This window comes from Benincasa hispida, chromosome 6 (assembly GCF_009727055.1).
Source record: "Benincasa hispida cultivar B227 chromosome 6, ASM972705v1, whole genome shotgun sequence".
NCBI classification, from domain to species: Eukaryota; Viridiplantae; Streptophyta; class Magnoliopsida; order Cucurbitales; family Cucurbitaceae; genus Benincasa; species Benincasa hispida.
In genome coordinates this window covers 17,717,902-17,736,227 of record NC_052354.1, presented here as the reverse complement: position 1 = coordinate 17,736,227, position 18,326 = coordinate 17,717,902, and the positions used below count along the sequence as shown (strand labels likewise).

Sequence of the window (18,326 nt, the reverse complement as noted above, 5' to 3'; positions counted from 1 at the left end):
GAAACACATACCACCTCATACTAACAATCAAGTGCCTAGGTGTATATTTAAATAAATCAGAACTCGTACCAGAACATACTTTGATTCGAGTCATACTATCAATCAATATGGTAACATTTACCATAATATACACTCATCATGCTAGCATACAACTAAAGCTTGGCCCGTGGGCAGTTTCAGTGGTAAGATTACTTACCTCAAATGAAACTCAACGGATAACAAAAATCAGACGGCCAAACTATGGCGGCAACCCGAAGTAGCGGTCCGAATTCTGAAAACAACTCAAATAATTTCAATTCAACCATAACAGTAAAACTTTGGACCCAAGACCAAAATATCCAAAAACCTACCTAAAGGATGAAGAACACTTCCAACTTCCCTTGACGACGCTTACTCTAAGTCCAAGCTTCGCTAAAACTCACCTTTAAATAAAAACCCAACAACTGTGAATCAAAATGACGAAACCCAACATTAATGGCTAAGTGATCGAATCGAACTACCTCAACCTTACCTAGAACAGATCCGACGGCAACAAGGGAAACGGGCGACGACGAATCTAGGTCTGGCGAAGCGTGAAGAGGTGGCAACTGAACTGAAGACAGTGCTGGGGGCAATGCCAAACAGTAAGCTGGCCAAGACTCGTTCCAGGACCTCGAAGGTCCAATGATCTCGTATCAACTTTCCCTTTCTGCCAAACCTCAGAATACCTTTCATGGGTGCCACTTTTAAGAACACTTTCACATCAGTGTCAAATTCTAGGTTGATTCGTCTTATATCAGCGTAGCTCTCTGTTTGCTCTGAGCTGGTTGCATACGAGCTCTAATCTTTTGTATTGCCTCATTCGTGGTCTGCATAGCTCAGGACCTAGCAACTTCCTCTCACCAACCTCACCCCCGCATACTGGAGACTTGCAACTCTTTCCATATAGGGCCTCAAATGGAAAAGTGTCAGTGGCAGTCTGATAGCTATTATTAAATGCGAATTCAATTAAATGCATGTGAGATTCCCAACTCCCTGAAAACTCTAGTGCACAAGCGCACAACATATCTTCCAATATATGGTTCAGATGTTCTATTTGACCATCAGTCTATGGGTGAAAATTTGTACAAAAATCCAATCAAGTACACAATGCTAACTGGAGACTCTTCAAAAAAACTAGATGCAAAATGAGGGTCATCGTTTGATATAGCTAAAACTAGTACCAAAAGAGGTGTAACAACCCTTCCCATAAATAAGTATGAAACTTAAGATGTTGAAATTCGACAACACTTGTACACGTCCAAACTGAGAACTGTGAAAACGGTCATGAAGTTAAGAAAGTATTATATATTAAAAACATATATCTGAGCCTACCATGTCACAGGGAAAACTTCATATATGCAATGAAGAAACTGGTCATACTATATAATGCGCCATCTGAAGATATGTACTAGAACAAATCTAGTCAACTGAAAACTGCTTCTACTCTAGAAGCGCCAACTGTGATGTCTTTCCTAGGGTCTACATGTCTGAGAATAACTCTATCTAATTAAGTCTCACATTCATGAGAAACTCATCATGAGGCTCTATGCTGTCATGAGCTATAAAACTTGCTTGAGCCATCCTCATATTATTCTTTAGTCTTGAAACAATTACTTATCATTACTTAGATCTCGCTGCAAACGAGTCCAGAATTCTCCCCGAAAATGAGGTTTTGAAGTCCCTGGATGCTAAAGCATAAGTCAATTGATAACACATTTTCATAACCTCGTAATAACCGTAATTGATCCTTGAAGTCATTTTTTTTAACGATAAAACCTTCTTGATTCATAAGTCCTAGCTTGGATTACTCGTACTCCCTAACGCTAGTTAACACATTGCCCATGCAAGAAAATACATACTATCTTGTAATGCTCCAAACCCACTTTTAGTAACATCTTACTATCAACTAAACTTTATTGCCAAGTCTATCCCTTATACCAATGGTTATATTGGAAGATCCAACTTACTTACTTTTGAGCATGTACCATTATTGTCTACCTCGAGTTGGATTATTTTCTTTTCTTAATCAAATTGATGGTCTTGCTAGTTCATGTTTCCAACACTTGCACACAAAGTCAAAATCCCTTAAATCTTACTAATGCCCTCACTGTTTTACGTCTTAACTAATGAAGCCTCAACATTCCATATCAATAGTTCTCGAACATCTACTGTTACTAGTAACTCCATTTTAACTTATCCCTTATCAACCTTTTGTTTTGGTAACAAATTCTTGTGTTAAAACAAAGTTCCACACCAATCATCTATGTAAGCTATCTTTCCATCTAATACATATTGTCCCAAAATCCCACATGATCATTAGATATTTTTTTTTTTACACCAAAACAAATACCTTGTAACCCCTCATATCCTACCTCTAAACCATACATAACTAGGAGTATTGAACACATTAAATTCCTTTCTCTTTCCAAAAAGTAAACTTCATTGGATACTTCTCTTTCCTTTACACTTATCTTTGATAAAACCACTAAATTCAAGACACCTCTTTTTTTTTTTTTTTTTTGTTTTGTTTTCACTGTTCAATTGGAACATAATCTCTTTACTAAGTTATATTTTACTTAACTCCTCTATAAGTCTTATCTTTCTCACTAAGAATTTCCATCTCGTAGAATTCTCCTTTGCCAATTTGCATACTTTTAAACTCTAAAAGACTTTTGTTTTTTCAAATTTGCGTAACTTGGATCTCCTCATCACAATAAGGCTATGGATTTAATTAATCTAGGTATTGTAAAATAATCCTTCAACCCAAACAAATAACACTTTGCTTTATCCCCTTTAAGTCTAAACTCATGTCCAACAATTTTGGATTCCTTTAATGACATCCACCTAGCTAGATATTCCAAAAGAATCCTTCATATCACTACATACTTTACCTAATCCATCAAGTCGTAGTATTACCAAAGTGATTATTTTATTAATCCTTTCCAAAATTCCTCTCAAAATGTTTGGTTTTAATATCTCATAACCTTTAATAAATCCATAGTCTCTTCTTTTTCTCCTTCTTATCCATAAAACAAGTTTTAACCTTATACTTGAGTATGTGGCCTGTGAAGAAATTTATACTACCACCGATTGCACTATCCAACACAAAACACAACACTAGTCCTTGATCAATTTTGTCTCGACAATTTTATTCTTTGGCTTAAACAATTAAATACCTTCATTCCTAAATTGTCATAACATACTTTGATTCAGGTCATACTATCAATCAACATGCTAACATTTACCAGAACATACACTCATCATGCTAGCATACAACTAAAGCCTGGCTCGTGGGCATTTCTAGTGGTAAAATTACTTACCTCAAACGAAACTCCACGAATGGAGGAGAAATCGGCTGGTTGGGTCTGGGCTGGTGATTGGGTCTGGGCTGGCGAGGCATGAGGGAGCGGCGGCTGGACAGATCGGACGTACGGCGAGTTAGGTTGAGGGTTTTAAACGATGGGTTTTCGTCAGAGGGGTGGCAGACGGACGGCTGACGAATAAAAATGATGCCCTCAGTTGGGCGACGCAGCCGCGAATGGAGGAGAAATCGGCTGGGCGAGCGGTAGCGACTTCGAATCTAAACAGCGAAGAAGGCGCGGCGGCAGTCTGATTAGGCAGTGAGGGAGACGACGTGCAGTTGGGATGAAAGAAATAAGAAATCAGGTTGGAGGGGGGGTATTACCGTGCGAGGAAGAAGAAGGAGAAGAGGTTGGTGTTTTTATTTTTTAAAAAAAATAATAATAAATATAATAACTAAAAAGGAAGGTATAATTGTAATTAATTTCTTTCGGTTTCGAAAGGAAATTAATTCCTGCCATAACTTTCACATTGAAATTCAAAATTGAATAATTTTCTGCCAAAACTTAAATTCTTGCATTTATACTTAAGATCCAAAATTCAAAAAATGTCCTCCGACTAAGCAATTATTGAATTTCCAAATAATAACGTTATTGAAATTACATTATTATATAAAAATGTGCAGGGTGTTACATAGCCCCTCTTCCTAAGGGATGTAAACCTATAACTTCTAAGTGAATATATAAACTAAAGGAGGGTTCTACCAAAGAAGAAAAGCCTAGGTGCAAGGCAAGGATAGTGGTCAAGGGGTTTACCCAAAGGGAAGGCATAAACTACTCAAAAAAATTTCAACAGTAATAAAACAAACCTCTATTAGACTTCTTTTGTCTCTACTTGCTCAGTACAACCTTGAACTAAACCAACTAGATGTTAAAACAACTTTCCTTCATGGAAATCTAGAAGAGGTTATCTATATGGTTCAACCTAAAGGGTTTAAAGAAATAGGGAAGGAAGACCTATACTGTCTCCTAAACAAATCTATATATGGTCTTAAACAATCTCCTAGATACTGGTACAGAAGATTTAATGGTTACATAGAGAGTATTGGATTTCAAAGAAGTTCTTATGACATTTGTTCTTATATTAATACAACTACCTATAAAGACAAAGTATATCTACTAGTCTATGTCGATGATATGCTACTAGCAGGAAAATCTAAGGAATATTTAAAACATGTCAAAGATCACCTAAGGAGAGATTTTGACATGAAGGATTTAGGTTAGTCTAAAAAGATCTTTGGGATTGAAATAAGAAGAGACAGAGCTTCCCCTATTCTAACCATTAGTCAATTAAGTTATTGTGAAAAAGTTAGTAAAAGATTTAATATGTCTAATGCAAAAACTGTCACTATACTTATTGCTAGTCATTTTAAACTTTCTTCAGAAATCTCACCAAAGGAAATAGACATAGAACATTTGACTCAAATGCAATTAATTCCATACAATCAAGCAGTAGATAGTCTAATGTATCTAATGATATCTACTAGATCAGACCCTGAAAAAAGGCATTGGGAAGCAACAAAATGTATTTTAAGATACCTAATTTGGTCTAAACAGTCAAGATTAACATATCAAAGTACAAAAGAAACAAATTTAGAGTTATATGGATATGTTGATTTAGATTTTGCATGTGACCAAGACAAAAGAAGATCATTAACAGGTTATCTATTCTTATACGGTCCAAATTTATTATCTTGGAAAGCAAATTTGCAGTCAATCACAACATTATCAACCACAGAAGCAGAGTACATGGCTTCATCAAAAGCAATAAAAGAAGCATTGTGGTTAAAGGGGTGGATGAAAGACTTTGGTATTAATCAAACAATAGTAAAGATCTATTGTGATAACCAAAGTGCCATTCATCTTTCCAAAAACCCTCAATACCATTTAAGGACCAAACACATAGATATTAAATATCACTTTGTAAGAGATAGAATAGAAAAAGGTTAAGTTGAAGTGTTAAAAGTTCTTACCAGCGAGAATGCTGCTGATATGCTTACCAAACCAGTGTCGAAGCTCAAGCTAGCAAACTGTCATGGTCAAATCTGCTTCCAGCTTCCTAAAAAAGGGTGAATACATGTCAAATGTGGAAGGAGAAGAGCTTACATGTTGAACTTAAGGTGGAGATTTGAAGTAAAGTAAGCTCAAACATTTAACCATATATTCAACAGTCGTTCATATTTCTTTTTCTTTTACAGTTTGTTATTGTAACTAGTATAAGAAAAATGTATAAATAATCATCATTTACAATTTTGTAGAAAAGAATACAAAGCTTATTAGAAAGCTTAAAATATGTAAAAGAAAAAGGTGCGATTTAGCTCTTGAATAAAATCTCCTCTCCTTCCCGTGGATGTAGGCATCATTTTCTAAACCACATATATCATCGTGTAGATCTCTTCCTTCTCTTTTCTTCTACAAGACTGCATGTTCTTCATCGTCTTCATTCACACAACAATTGCTCAAAAAAATCAGAAAGAAAGAAAAGGGTTAGAAAAGTTTCTGCAAAACGATAGAGAGAATGAGAGAGAGAAAGAAATTAATTGTTCTGAAAATCACATCAGAATCAAGAATTTCACTTCCATTAGGCAAAAGATAGTGGGATATTCCACGCGGTGCACATCAGCTGGAAGATCGTGGACAAAGGAGGCCCATGTTTTCTATCAAGCCAATTTAATTTGGGGCAAATTAACTTGGGTTCCCAATTTGGATCAGTAAACAGGGCCTAAAATTCATCATTGGGCTTTTACAGTTCATAAACTCAATTGTGGAAGCACAACACAAACACTAAAGAGGTTCCAAATTTTCCTTAACAGCTTCTCGTCCGGTAGATACTTTGCTCATTCTTCACAAACTCCATCATATTCAACCTCTTCTCGAAGATTTGTGAGTGAAAAGCTCAGTCTTCACCTTCGATCGAGGGAAAGAGCCATCATCCATTTCATAGCACAAGTTTAGCAGCCAGTCACAAATGCCAAAGGAAGCAAGAGGTTCTGATTGACGGCTTGAGATTCTTACATTTTCAAGCATCTTTTCCTTTGTTCTCTTGAGTTTTATTGAGATAATGACATTGTAATATAGTTATTCTTAATATAAACCATGATTTACACCATGTATCATTCATCTATGTGTTTATTTTTCTCCATCATGAGTTGCTAAATTCTAAATAGATTGGGAAGATTAAACTAACATTCTCACAAATTTTGCATAAGTTCAAATTCATCTTGTTTAATGACTGTTTAATCTATTGCTTGAATCCATCCGATCAATTGGATTAAGTAGAAATAGCTAACTACTCGAGAGAGCTAGAGGCTATAGAAATCGTAAGCAAGGAAAGAAGTGCCATTAGAGATAAAGTTAACTTTTTGTCGATTTTCAGCTTAGGCATGTATCTTATAGATAAAGTTTATGTGACATAAGACACTGAGAAGTGATTACTTCATTTTAATAAATTCAAGACATGACAGATCCATATACTTAACTCAGGTGAATGTTGGTAGATCTTCTTAACCCTACTTTATTCATTAATTCTTACACTCACTGCAAGTTGTATATATTTGTGTTGCATCTTCACCTTCAACGCATTTCATTCTCCAAATTCAACGCAGAATCAATCACACTCTCAATGTATCTTTCACCATGATTCTCTTAATTCATTTTCACCTTCTTTTTTTATTGTGTTAAAATATTGTCTCAGTTTATTTGCACAAACCATCATCAATCAAATTGATTAAATTCTATTATGTAAAAACCATTACGACCTACAAAAATTAATTACATTAAAGTCCATGTGCTCGACTCTGGTACTTGTCAAGACACTCCGATCAGGCATACACTTGTGTTTGATAGGAGATAACTTGGGTAACTTAAGGAATATAATAGCGGAATCAATTAACCATTCTAATCAACTTTGCACAATACAACAAAAACACAATAGAATTACACGAGTTTAAGCTCAAACATAGGTCTTAAGGGACGTGAATGGGACCAAATCACTAATTAAGGCCAGTGAAAACTTTGAAATATGGATTATCTTTTTTATGAATGATTAGATACAAATTGAGGATGCCCGAACCTCTCTTCCTTAAGTGAATCTGCCCCTTCTTATATACATATTAAATACGAATGATGGATAAAGATTAGGTTTTTTTTACTATAGTTCTTATACGTGCATGTACTCTGTTTATTTCATGTATGATCTTCATACATGTACGTAAAACACGTGTTTTATTTGTCATGGGCGAATTTGGACTTGAAGAAATAAGTCCAAAATTAAGAAAAAGACCAGAAAAGATAAATCCAAGATAACCTGGATTTGGGATCAAATAACTCAATGTGATCTAATCGAATCAAATCCTAACTTAAAAAGGATAAGAAAAGATCCATCTCATCCTAATCCTAAAAGGAAAACTTTTTAAGTCATTGCCTCTATATAAATCTATTATATAACTCTATATCATAATTTTAAACTTAAATTGGTTATTTAAGCACCTAATGATGTCAAAGTGATAATGCTCAAAATTGTGTTCCATAGATCAGTTTTTTCAATTAAGTTTTACCAATTCTTTAAAGTTTATCTTAAACATGCTTTCGCATCATTAGGATCTCTATCATTCTACTACTATAAATTTGGGCTTGAATGTCAGTTTAAAACTAACATTATAGGGGTACAATGTTGATTGGCAACCGACATCAAAGATCGTGTTATAAAAAGTCTTTAATGTTGGTGTTCTTTAATATCTGTTTTAAGCCGACATTGTAAATGACCACGATTTTAGTGTCATTTATTTTCTATGTCAGTTGTCAATTGACATTAACTACTACTTTCAATATCGATTTTCAACTGACATTGAACATTATCTTCAATATCAGTTGTCTTTAATGTATGTTTTAGGGATCTCTGTCATCGTTTTATCAATAAAATAAATAAATAAACATATATATCTGTCTCTTATACACATCTAGATGTGTATAAGAGACAGGTCTTACTTAGCTTTGAATAAACAAAATTAACTAATTCACAACAAAGAAAATGATAAATTGTTTAACTACGTAACATATCAACAAGTTACATTGATATTAATACATATAGCTCGAAAGTTTAAGGTTCAAGAGAGTTGGTTGTCTACTTTGAAGGGTTCGAATTAATCCAAACCTACATCCAACAACCTTTCACAAGTCATAGTTTTTTCAAAGATCAAAACTAGAGATTGACATATAATGAAAAAAAATGTCACCATTTGAGATGTAAAGAACGAAAAAAAACCACAAAGCTCAAATACATAATGTGTTGGATCTAGAATTCTCCAAGAAAAAGCATAAAGAGAATGCAATACCAAATCTTTACTTCTTTGTTGCACCTGCAAAACAAGAAAGCTCAATAATTGAATAAATGGAAGACAACCCATAAGAAAAATATAGATCCAATTACTAAGCCCTAAAAAAAAAACAAAGGTAAACCTTACTTGGATGGGTGTTGCAAAGGTTGAAATTGTATATTTTTCTAGTACAGAGGTGTAGTTTTTCATTTAACTTCAAGTTTCAAAATAAAATCGTTTATAAAAGTTTAAAAACATAGTTACCAAACCACCAAGAGATCTTGGTTTATACAACAACAGTATTACAGATTTAACACAAAACCAGGGAACTATACTACTCTCTCCTGCCTAAAATTTTCACAACTTCCCGATGGATTTTTCAGAATCAAATCGTTAATGCAAATTACAGTGACTTTTGAACTCATTTCAAATGAATTGAACTAAACTAACCACATTTGAACTGGCTCATGTTCTTTGAATAGATGAAATCTCGAGTTAGAGATTCTAATCAGCATAAATCGCAAAGAAAAATAAAAAGAGAAAAAAAAAAAAAAGATACAGCAGCTCGCATTCATCCTTATAATCATAAAAACTGAGAGATGGGTACCCCAAATTCAATAATCTCACGTTGATTTAGGAATGCGCTTCAGAAGAACACAAACGATGTAAACGATTAAGAGGCTTCCGTAGACAGAAATGTTGTGAAGACTATGATTAATAGGTATGAGAAGGGGGAGAAGAGCATCGTCGTTGTCGGTTGCTAGTCTATCGTGGAATTGAGAGGGGAAGAGACAGAGGAGAGGGAGAGCTAATCAATAATGTGGAAGCTAGGGTTTTACTAAAAACTTAACTTTTCATTTTTTTTAATTGTTGAGTAGGTAAGGTGGGAAACAAAACTTGGTAGCGGAAATGAAAGTGGGGGAGGGAGGGATAAAAAAAAAACCGAAAACAAAAAAAAATCGGATCTTTAATGTCAGTTTGAAACCGATATTTTAGGTCAACCTACAATGTCGGTTTAAAACCGACATTAAAGATCCACTTTTTTTTTTAAAAAAAAACTGACATTGTACATCGGTTTTTAACTTTTTCAACTGACATTAAAGCCCAAATTTATTGTAGTATTTAGATGTAATCTAGGATTATTCACGTACTTGTCCTAAACCTGGAAGTTACACATGTGTACTGATAGGTGATAATGCTCAAAATTACAATCTCTATATCAATCTTTTCTCATATATGTGGAGATTGGAGTTTAAAGAAGAGATGAAAACAGCGATTCCAAGGAACGGGGTTTTGTTTCGATTTCCATGAAAAAGAAAAGAAAAGGTAAAACAAAGGGCATCAGAAATAAAGTTTACTATCATGAGGCAAGTGGTGGTAGTTCCATGGAGATCTGTCTTTGACACTATGTATTATAATGTATGTATCCCATAGTTGAGTCTTAATTCACACACTCTTTTCCTTCCCTTGCCTGTCTATATAAATACAATACACTTTCACTTTGAATTAATTTCAATAGGAAAAACCAAAATCCAAGCATTTAGGAGGAAACAAAGCATTGTTATTCAGCCTCCAATTAAAGTGTTTGGGGGAACTCTAGAAGATACTTTTGGTTCTATATACTCATTTCATCCATTACAGGTTCTGTGGAAACCCTAGTTTTTGTTTTGTTTCTCTAAATTCTAAACGTTTGAATGAGTAAAACTAGGTGGAAAGGGGTCTATCCTATTTGCTTTGATTGTGTCAATTCAAGATCAACCTAACTCTTTTCAAATGGTAAGAATTCCTCTTCTACGCTTAACTACAAAATTTTCATGGATAATATCATAAAACAACGTGCAATTTATTGACTTACACTTTTGTACTACAACTATAAAGTTTTTGTTTTTCTAAAAAGAATTCTTAGCCATGCTATTTTCTACTTCAATTGTGGTGGCGTGTTTCTAGTTTGAATTGTTTTAGGGTTACTTAAATTGCAAATTTAGTTTCTATAATTTCAAATAAATTACAATTTAAATTCTATAATTCGATAAAATCCACATAAATAGCTTTCATTTACTATTTATGATAACTTTTATCAAATTTATGAGGATTTATAAATTCACGAGTTCTTAATTCTAATTTTTAAAGTCATAAAGATTAAATTCTATCTTTCTTCAAAATTATAGGGACAAAATTTACAATTTAATATGGTTTAGTGTTTTTAAAATTATAATTACAATGAATGTAGTATGATAAGTGGAGAATAAGATATTCAAACATCCAATTGGAGAAAGAAGTTAGCCAATCAACCCCTAACTATATTCACTTCAACAAATTTTAAATAAATATTGAACTCCAACTGATTGTGAATCACTTTTATTTGCAGTTAGATTTTATCATCCCCAAAGTTAGTAAAACAAAAATCCTTATCATATATATTTTGTTATGCCCTTTATAATCATTTGGTTTTTGTTTTTAGAATTTGGTTAAGAATTCAACAATTGTACCTAACAAATATTTAAATTATGGTAAGAAAGAGGAAGAAAATAAGCTTAATTTTTAAAAATAAAAAATAAAAAATAAAATAATTACCAAAGAAGACCTAATGTTTGAAGTTTTGAATATATAAAAAAGGAAGAAAATTAGGGAATTAGAAACCCTAGATTATCTCAATCACGAGGCCAGCACTACAACTTGTGAGGTCATCATCTCTTTCTCTTGGGAAACCCTGAGCAGCCATCGTCTTCTCAGGTGAGGGAAGATTCATGGCAGCCACATGTTAAGCAACGAAGTCTTAAGGACCTCATTTTTCCAAATCACCAGCACTACAACATAGGTCTTAAGGACCTCATTTTGTTCAAATCACTAGCAAAGTCAGCATCCACAGGTCCCTAAAGCTCTAAAGTTGGTTTAGTTGCATTTGGTAGACTAATCTTGAGTTTTTAGACCAAATCAAAAGCCTTAGGACCCATTTAGTAGTCTCCCATTGTCTCTTACTAGGATTAAACATATATATACTAACTAAGCTAGTTGAATATGAGAGATCAGGTCTGGTAGAAATCATTAAATACATTATGCTTCTGACTGCTTGATTATAGGGTATGACAGTCGTCCGTTTCTGATGTTCTTGGTACGAATCTTTAGGAGAGTTAGCTGAGGAAAGCTTAAAGTGCTGTGCAATACGTAATCCGGAGAATTTGAGGTTTCAAGGCTAGGAAGATGATTAGTTCTCTTTTTCCTCAGGGGTAAGCAACTCTAAGGATATGTGAGTGCACCTTTTCAAGGTATACACTATATAGGTTATAGCTTCTGCCCAATAATTTTTTCCTAGGATAGCATCAGAGAGCAAACACCTAACTCTTTCCATTATGGTCCTATTTAACCTCTCAGCAATACCATCTTGTTGAGGTGTATACCTCACTTTCAATAGAAGAAATTTGGATTTTAATGTCGATTTTAAACCGACATTAAAGGGTAACCGACATTAAAGATAGTGTTATTAAAGCCCTTTAATGTCGGTTCTAAACCGACATTAAAGAGCTTCGATGACACAGCCTTCGATGTCGGTTGCAACCGACATTGAAGCCTTTTTTTTTTAAAAAAAAAGAAATTAACCGACATTGAAGCCAAAATCTGTCCATTTTATCAATTATTGTCCGTTTTTTAAAGTTCCCTTGCCAAATTCATTTTTTTGGTAAAAAAGTATAACATGACACATCATCATCGAACGCTATAGCCATAACATATTATTCATGTATGGATTATAAATCTATTACATTTAATCCGCAAATTCTACTATAGAATTATAATTGAAAAGGCCTACAATAATTCCGGCCTTGAAAACACAAATTACAAAATAATACAAAGAATATGATTTTACAAGGGCAACAGAATCTTCCGTGTAAGTTTCATTAGCCAAAGCTTTATCTACTATGAGTTTCACAACTCGAGGCCGTGCCTTTCCGAGTTCGTTGGAGACTCTTACACTGGAAACAGAAAACAGAAAACACATATGTGCAGTATAATAAATGAAACTAAAAGATTAAAAAATGAACTAACAATTCATGTTTGTGCTTGCTCATTGTTACACTCTGCCTAAAATGAATCCTCTCTGAGATTTTGATAGGTGAATACTCTGAAAGATTAGAGCTTTCTATATGGAGAAATACTTTGGCCAAACAACATTTCATTTCAGACTAGAAGATCAAAAGAAAATCTAAAAGATCAAAAGATGTAAAATTTCATTACCTCATGGCGACATTGATTCCAATGAAAATGATATTTTCCCATCCATCCAAGTTCATGCTGAAACAAAAACCAAAAACAGCAAAGAAACAAGGCAAAGAAACTTCAAGTCCATGAAAAAGCAAGAACAAAAGAACAAAAATCCATTGATAAAGAACACCCAAGGACATACCAAATGGAAAGTGAATCAACAGAAATGATAGCATTTGGAAGATGACCAGCAAGAATAATGATACTACTCATATACCAAATCTCCAAGCAAAACATAATAGCAGATGAAAATAAGAGCTTAACAAATCCCCACAAATCTTTGAAAGCCAACCAAGAGAATCCTTGTCAAGCATCTCTACACCAAACCATCACATAAATGACTTGAGCAATGGAAATTCCCCAACCAGAGATGTTCAAGGCCAAACCATATCATCAGAGAAGATTGATTCTATCATCAGAGAAGATTGATTCTAAAAAGTAAAGACTCGCAAATACCATTTTGTACAAGGCTTACAGGGGCAAACATGTGTCCACGTTGACCAGAAAGTCTTTAACCATCTCACAGAATACCAGCCAACCTTTTTTCAAAGTTAGTTCTTGAAGATTTAGAGAGAATCTGACTAAGACCATTAACGCATAAGGAACTTATATATGAAATCATGTTAAATAATCATATAAAAATTAGAAACTTGGGATTGTATTTTTCTAGATATTCCTTCCCTTTGGAAGCTTTGAACGTGGGAGCTTGAAAATGTATCATGTTTATCAAATACGATCAAACAACAAACAGGTTTATTATTATTACAATTATGAATAAAAAATAAATAAAACAAAAAATATAAACGATTGAACACAAAGGATATTCTAAAAAATAACTTACATCCAGTTAGTTGCCATAGATGAATATGAAATGAAGGGCAAGTTCAAGGACACTAGCACTCAAATGAGAAATGACAAAATACTATGGCATTTTTTATGTAAAAATTTAATACGAAACGAAGCATTCAATGCTTGTAAAATCATTACATTTTAAGCACAAGATAAGTATAATATAATGCTTAAGAATACTTTTAAATAACAAAGTGACTGCAACTTGAACAGAAGTAAAGGTTGCTGACTAGAGCACATTTTCCAGGAAAAAGGTTTGAAATCAATAGAAGTCAAAATGTGAGAAGAAGATGGAAACAGAGTAAAATGTGATTAGAATCCAGAAGTTTAGAAATACTCACACTGCAAATGACTGCTGTTTATGGGGCTCAGGCTTCCAAAACCAGGGGTCTTGCTAAAAGAATTATGTTCCACAGGACTGCCAATATGTGACCAGTTACCTACCATAGAAGTGGTTCTAATGTTAATGAGTAATCAAAATAGATGATGCAGAGACGAAATTCTGTCCAAGGGTTGAGATGTTGTAGGCAATCATAGATTCATAAATATAATCGGGATTCAATAAAAGCTGTACAAGATGATCACCTGGAGGTGAGTTGGTCACTGGCGAACCAACCTAATGACGAAAAGTTCGAGCGTCATCTTGTTCCAGCTCTTGACTTAGTTGCTGCATTAAACTATATGAATGATAAGAACATGTCAGTTTATAAGCAAACATGACATTACATAAAACACATACAAATGCCAAAAGATATAGACTACTAAAATAATCAATGGAAACGATAATAAGTATATGATGATGTGCTTTCATCATGATATAATGCACATCATCATATATTTATTATCTTGTGTAAGCCTATAAAAAATCTAGCTCAGATATGTGTGTACAAAAGTGATTGGCCTAAGGAGCTTACTTCTCTACGTGCCCCTCCAGGACTGCTTGGTTCAAGCTTATTCGCTTGCCTGCTATATCACTCCTATTTAATGCCCTTAGAGCAGCCTCTGCTGCTCGAACGTCATAAAATTCTATGAACTTATGATGCCGCTTGTGTGATGTCTCACTGATATCAGTTTGAGGAAGGGAAGTTATACTTTTAGAAACTTAATTACAGATATCTGTATTAGGATTCCAGAAAAATCCTATTTCACATGCATCCTTCACTAGAAGAAATTCGACCTTTAATGTCGGTTTTAAACCCGCTTTAATGTCGGTTGGCAAGCGACATTAAAGGTAGTGTTATTAAAGATCTTTAATGTCGGTTTTAAACCGACATTAAAGCTTGTTTTCTTTAATTTTTAACCGATATTGAAGCCTGTTTTCTTTAATTTTTAACCGACATTAAAGCCTGTTTTTCTTTTAATTCCGTTGCCGAATCAATTTTTTTGGTCAAATAAGTTAAAAACGACATTATATGTATCGTGTTGGGTTAGGAAATGTCCGTCATTAGTTTATATTAAATAGTATAAAAAAATTGCATGGCGAGCCCATCAACAAAACAAAAAATTTACCTTGAACCTGTTCAAAGAAACACACTCTCAAAAACATTTCACAACCACTTGTTCTCAACAGAACTATCAAAATTCCCAAAAAATAAATATTCAAGAACACATACAACAATAAGCAAATTTAGCTCACAATAGCATCAACACCACAATAAAGTATGAAAATTCCATTGATCAAAATATGTCCATGAATATAGAGTTAGGGGCTACCACTAACCCCTTTTTGAACGAAACAAATACATCAGTAGTGATGGTTCCAATAAAAAAATGGTTTTAACATGATGACAAAGGAACAAGGTCAGAATAAACAAAAACTTTCAAACGACCAACGACCTAGAACTTCAGGAAGATATTCACTTCCTCAGCTTGAGACATTCAATTACCTGATTAAGCATCCACTTGAAGCCAACCGCTGCAGAACAATGGTTCTTAGAAGCACTACTGAGCCAATCCAAATTGTAAATCCTATCCAGAGTCTGTAAGATAGTGGTAATATTTTTTCGCCGGTCCAAAACAGAAAACACCTCTCCATTAGAGCTTACATTAACACGACTGTTCAGAAGACTCTCAAACCATCCACTTCCTTACCTCTTCACCAAAACAATAGCAAAGAATCTTACTGGATTGTTGAAGCATTCGGCCCTGAAGAACACAAGCAAGTATTTAGTCGACTTAAACTTTCAAAATCATGAGTAGAAGCATAAATTTCAACTACCTGCTAAAAGTTTTGGGTTTTGGATAATGCACACGAGGAACTTCTGTTAGTATAATACTTAGCTCTGGACAGTCGACGGAGATTTGAACCCTCAGGAATCTGGCCTTGGTATGAGTATTTAACTGATTCACACAGATTGAGCATATATAAACTCTACAGACCATCGCAAACATCAAAACTGCCATTCTCAATAACAGAGGAGATTTCTTGGGAGGTTTTAGAATCAGAGTATCCTGAGAAACCATGAAAAAGGAAAAGAATATAGGTTATTGTCTCAATATAATTACTCTAGTATATCCAATTGATGAAATTTTCACACAAATGTTGAGGAAAATCAAGAATTAAATACAGAAAACCAGGAACATTATGATATAAAGTAATGAATAACCCATAGCAGTGAAGCTCATCTACATCTACAGTTTGGTGGAAACACTTCCATGTGAAAATAAATTCTACAGCAATAATTTTGAAAACAAACGCCAAATGAAAAACAATTAATAGAATGATAATATCAAAGGACGGGTGTAGTTTTCAAGCAATATCAATGTCAAAAAAATAATATTCACCCATCTATCCAACCTGCAACGATTACCTCTTCCCAGCACAAAGCATATAGTTTTTATCGTTCCATGGCAAAAAGTTAGTCATCTTTACACAAATCGGCCAACAAAACTTGTCCATTGGGTCCGAATTACGTCGATCTCTCCTTGCGTATATGCATCTTTTGTATTGAACTACAAAAGGGAAAAGAAAAAAGATAAACCCAACATAAGTTTACGTGTATTTATTAAATTAAAGCTAGCACTATATAAAAAATAAATAATTTACGTATGAGCTAGTAATGGGAGTAGTAGGATTATGCACTATTTCGTGTATATACTTTTGCACATAGTACCTGCATCCTACAAAATCTAATTGACGAGGGCACTGCATATAAACTTGAAAACAATTGTTAAATTGTTATAAAGAAGTCGAATGAACATAAACTTTATAACAATTGTTAAATCTACCTTTACAGGTTTCCATTTTGGAGAAGACCGATAGTGTTCTTCTTGAAGCCACTTTCTACTTTTATTTTTACCAGAATTGAGCTTAGACAAAATATCCATATGTTGCCTATTATAAATGACAAAATTAGTAGATTATTGAATAATCAAGTAACCTAAAACAAGAATAAGATGAAGATCTACATACTCGACGTAAGGAAGCACATCATTTACATTTTGAAGGACATAAAGATGAGCTTGATCCAACTCATCCTTACTCCATCTGATATATTTCAAAAATTTACAATTTTACCCATAAAGTTTCAATTTAGTTTCTAGGTTTCAAGATTCATTTGTACTTTTAACCTCTTCATTAAACACTTATTTTCCGTCATTGATGTTAACATCTATTAATTAGTTTTGAATAGTTATGAAGTGAAAATTTAATATTAAGTTTAATAGTGAAAAAAATTAGTGAAAACTAATTAATTATAATTCTTTTATAGCTTGATCTCGCTCATGAGGAGAATCTCGCTCGTGAGGAGAATCTTGCTCATGAGGATCTCGCTCATGAGGAGAATCTCACTAGTAGGGCTATCTTACAATACTCTGGCTCTCCAAAATTTATTCCATTTAGGTTCAGATTCATATTCCATTCAAATTGAAATTAAATTCAAATGTTATGCCAAATTCCAGTCTAAAGTTTAAGGAGATTCTAATTCAAATTTTATCCTAAATTCGAGCCAGCCAAATTGGGTGGTGAGATAGATGTCAAATTCGTCCCAAATTATGATTTGGCCATATCTCAAATTTTATCAAAATTCAAATGGTTAACTTTGATATCAAATTACGAATAAAATGTCAAGTTAAAATTCGGTTATATTCCAAATTTTATCCCAAATTTGAACTTATGTACCGAATTCATAGTTTGACTAACACATCAGTTGAGGTCAAATTCAAGAACAAATATATTTGAATTCCGATCACAACATCATTTTTTTCTTTTTTTTTTTTTTTTGTTAGATTCACCCACCCGTAAGCGTGCATAAATCTCGAAAGGGGGCATTAGAAGTTGACACATGTCCTGAATTGAATTGAAGATAAGTTTCGATGACGTAATTGGCCCAATTTGATATTATCATTTGGGTTTAAAGTTCAAACTACAAAACAAGTTGAATTGGACCCAAATTTCAGATCAGGCCCAAAACTAACTAATTGAGCCCAGGGGCCAGGCCCATGGATCAACCAAGCCCACGGAGCCCGCCTGAGAACTCTATAAATAGAGAAGTTCTCTTCATTTATAAAAAAAGCATTCTTTTCT

At 33.8% G+C, this 18,326-nt stretch overlaps 1 pseudogene; it reads right to left on the bottom strand.

Moving 5' to 3' along the window:
- Window positions 1–775: 775 nt before the first annotated feature.
- On the bottom strand, window positions 776–16,264 carry LOC120079132 (annotated as a pseudogene).
- Window positions 16,265–18,326: the final 2,062 nt, after the last annotated feature.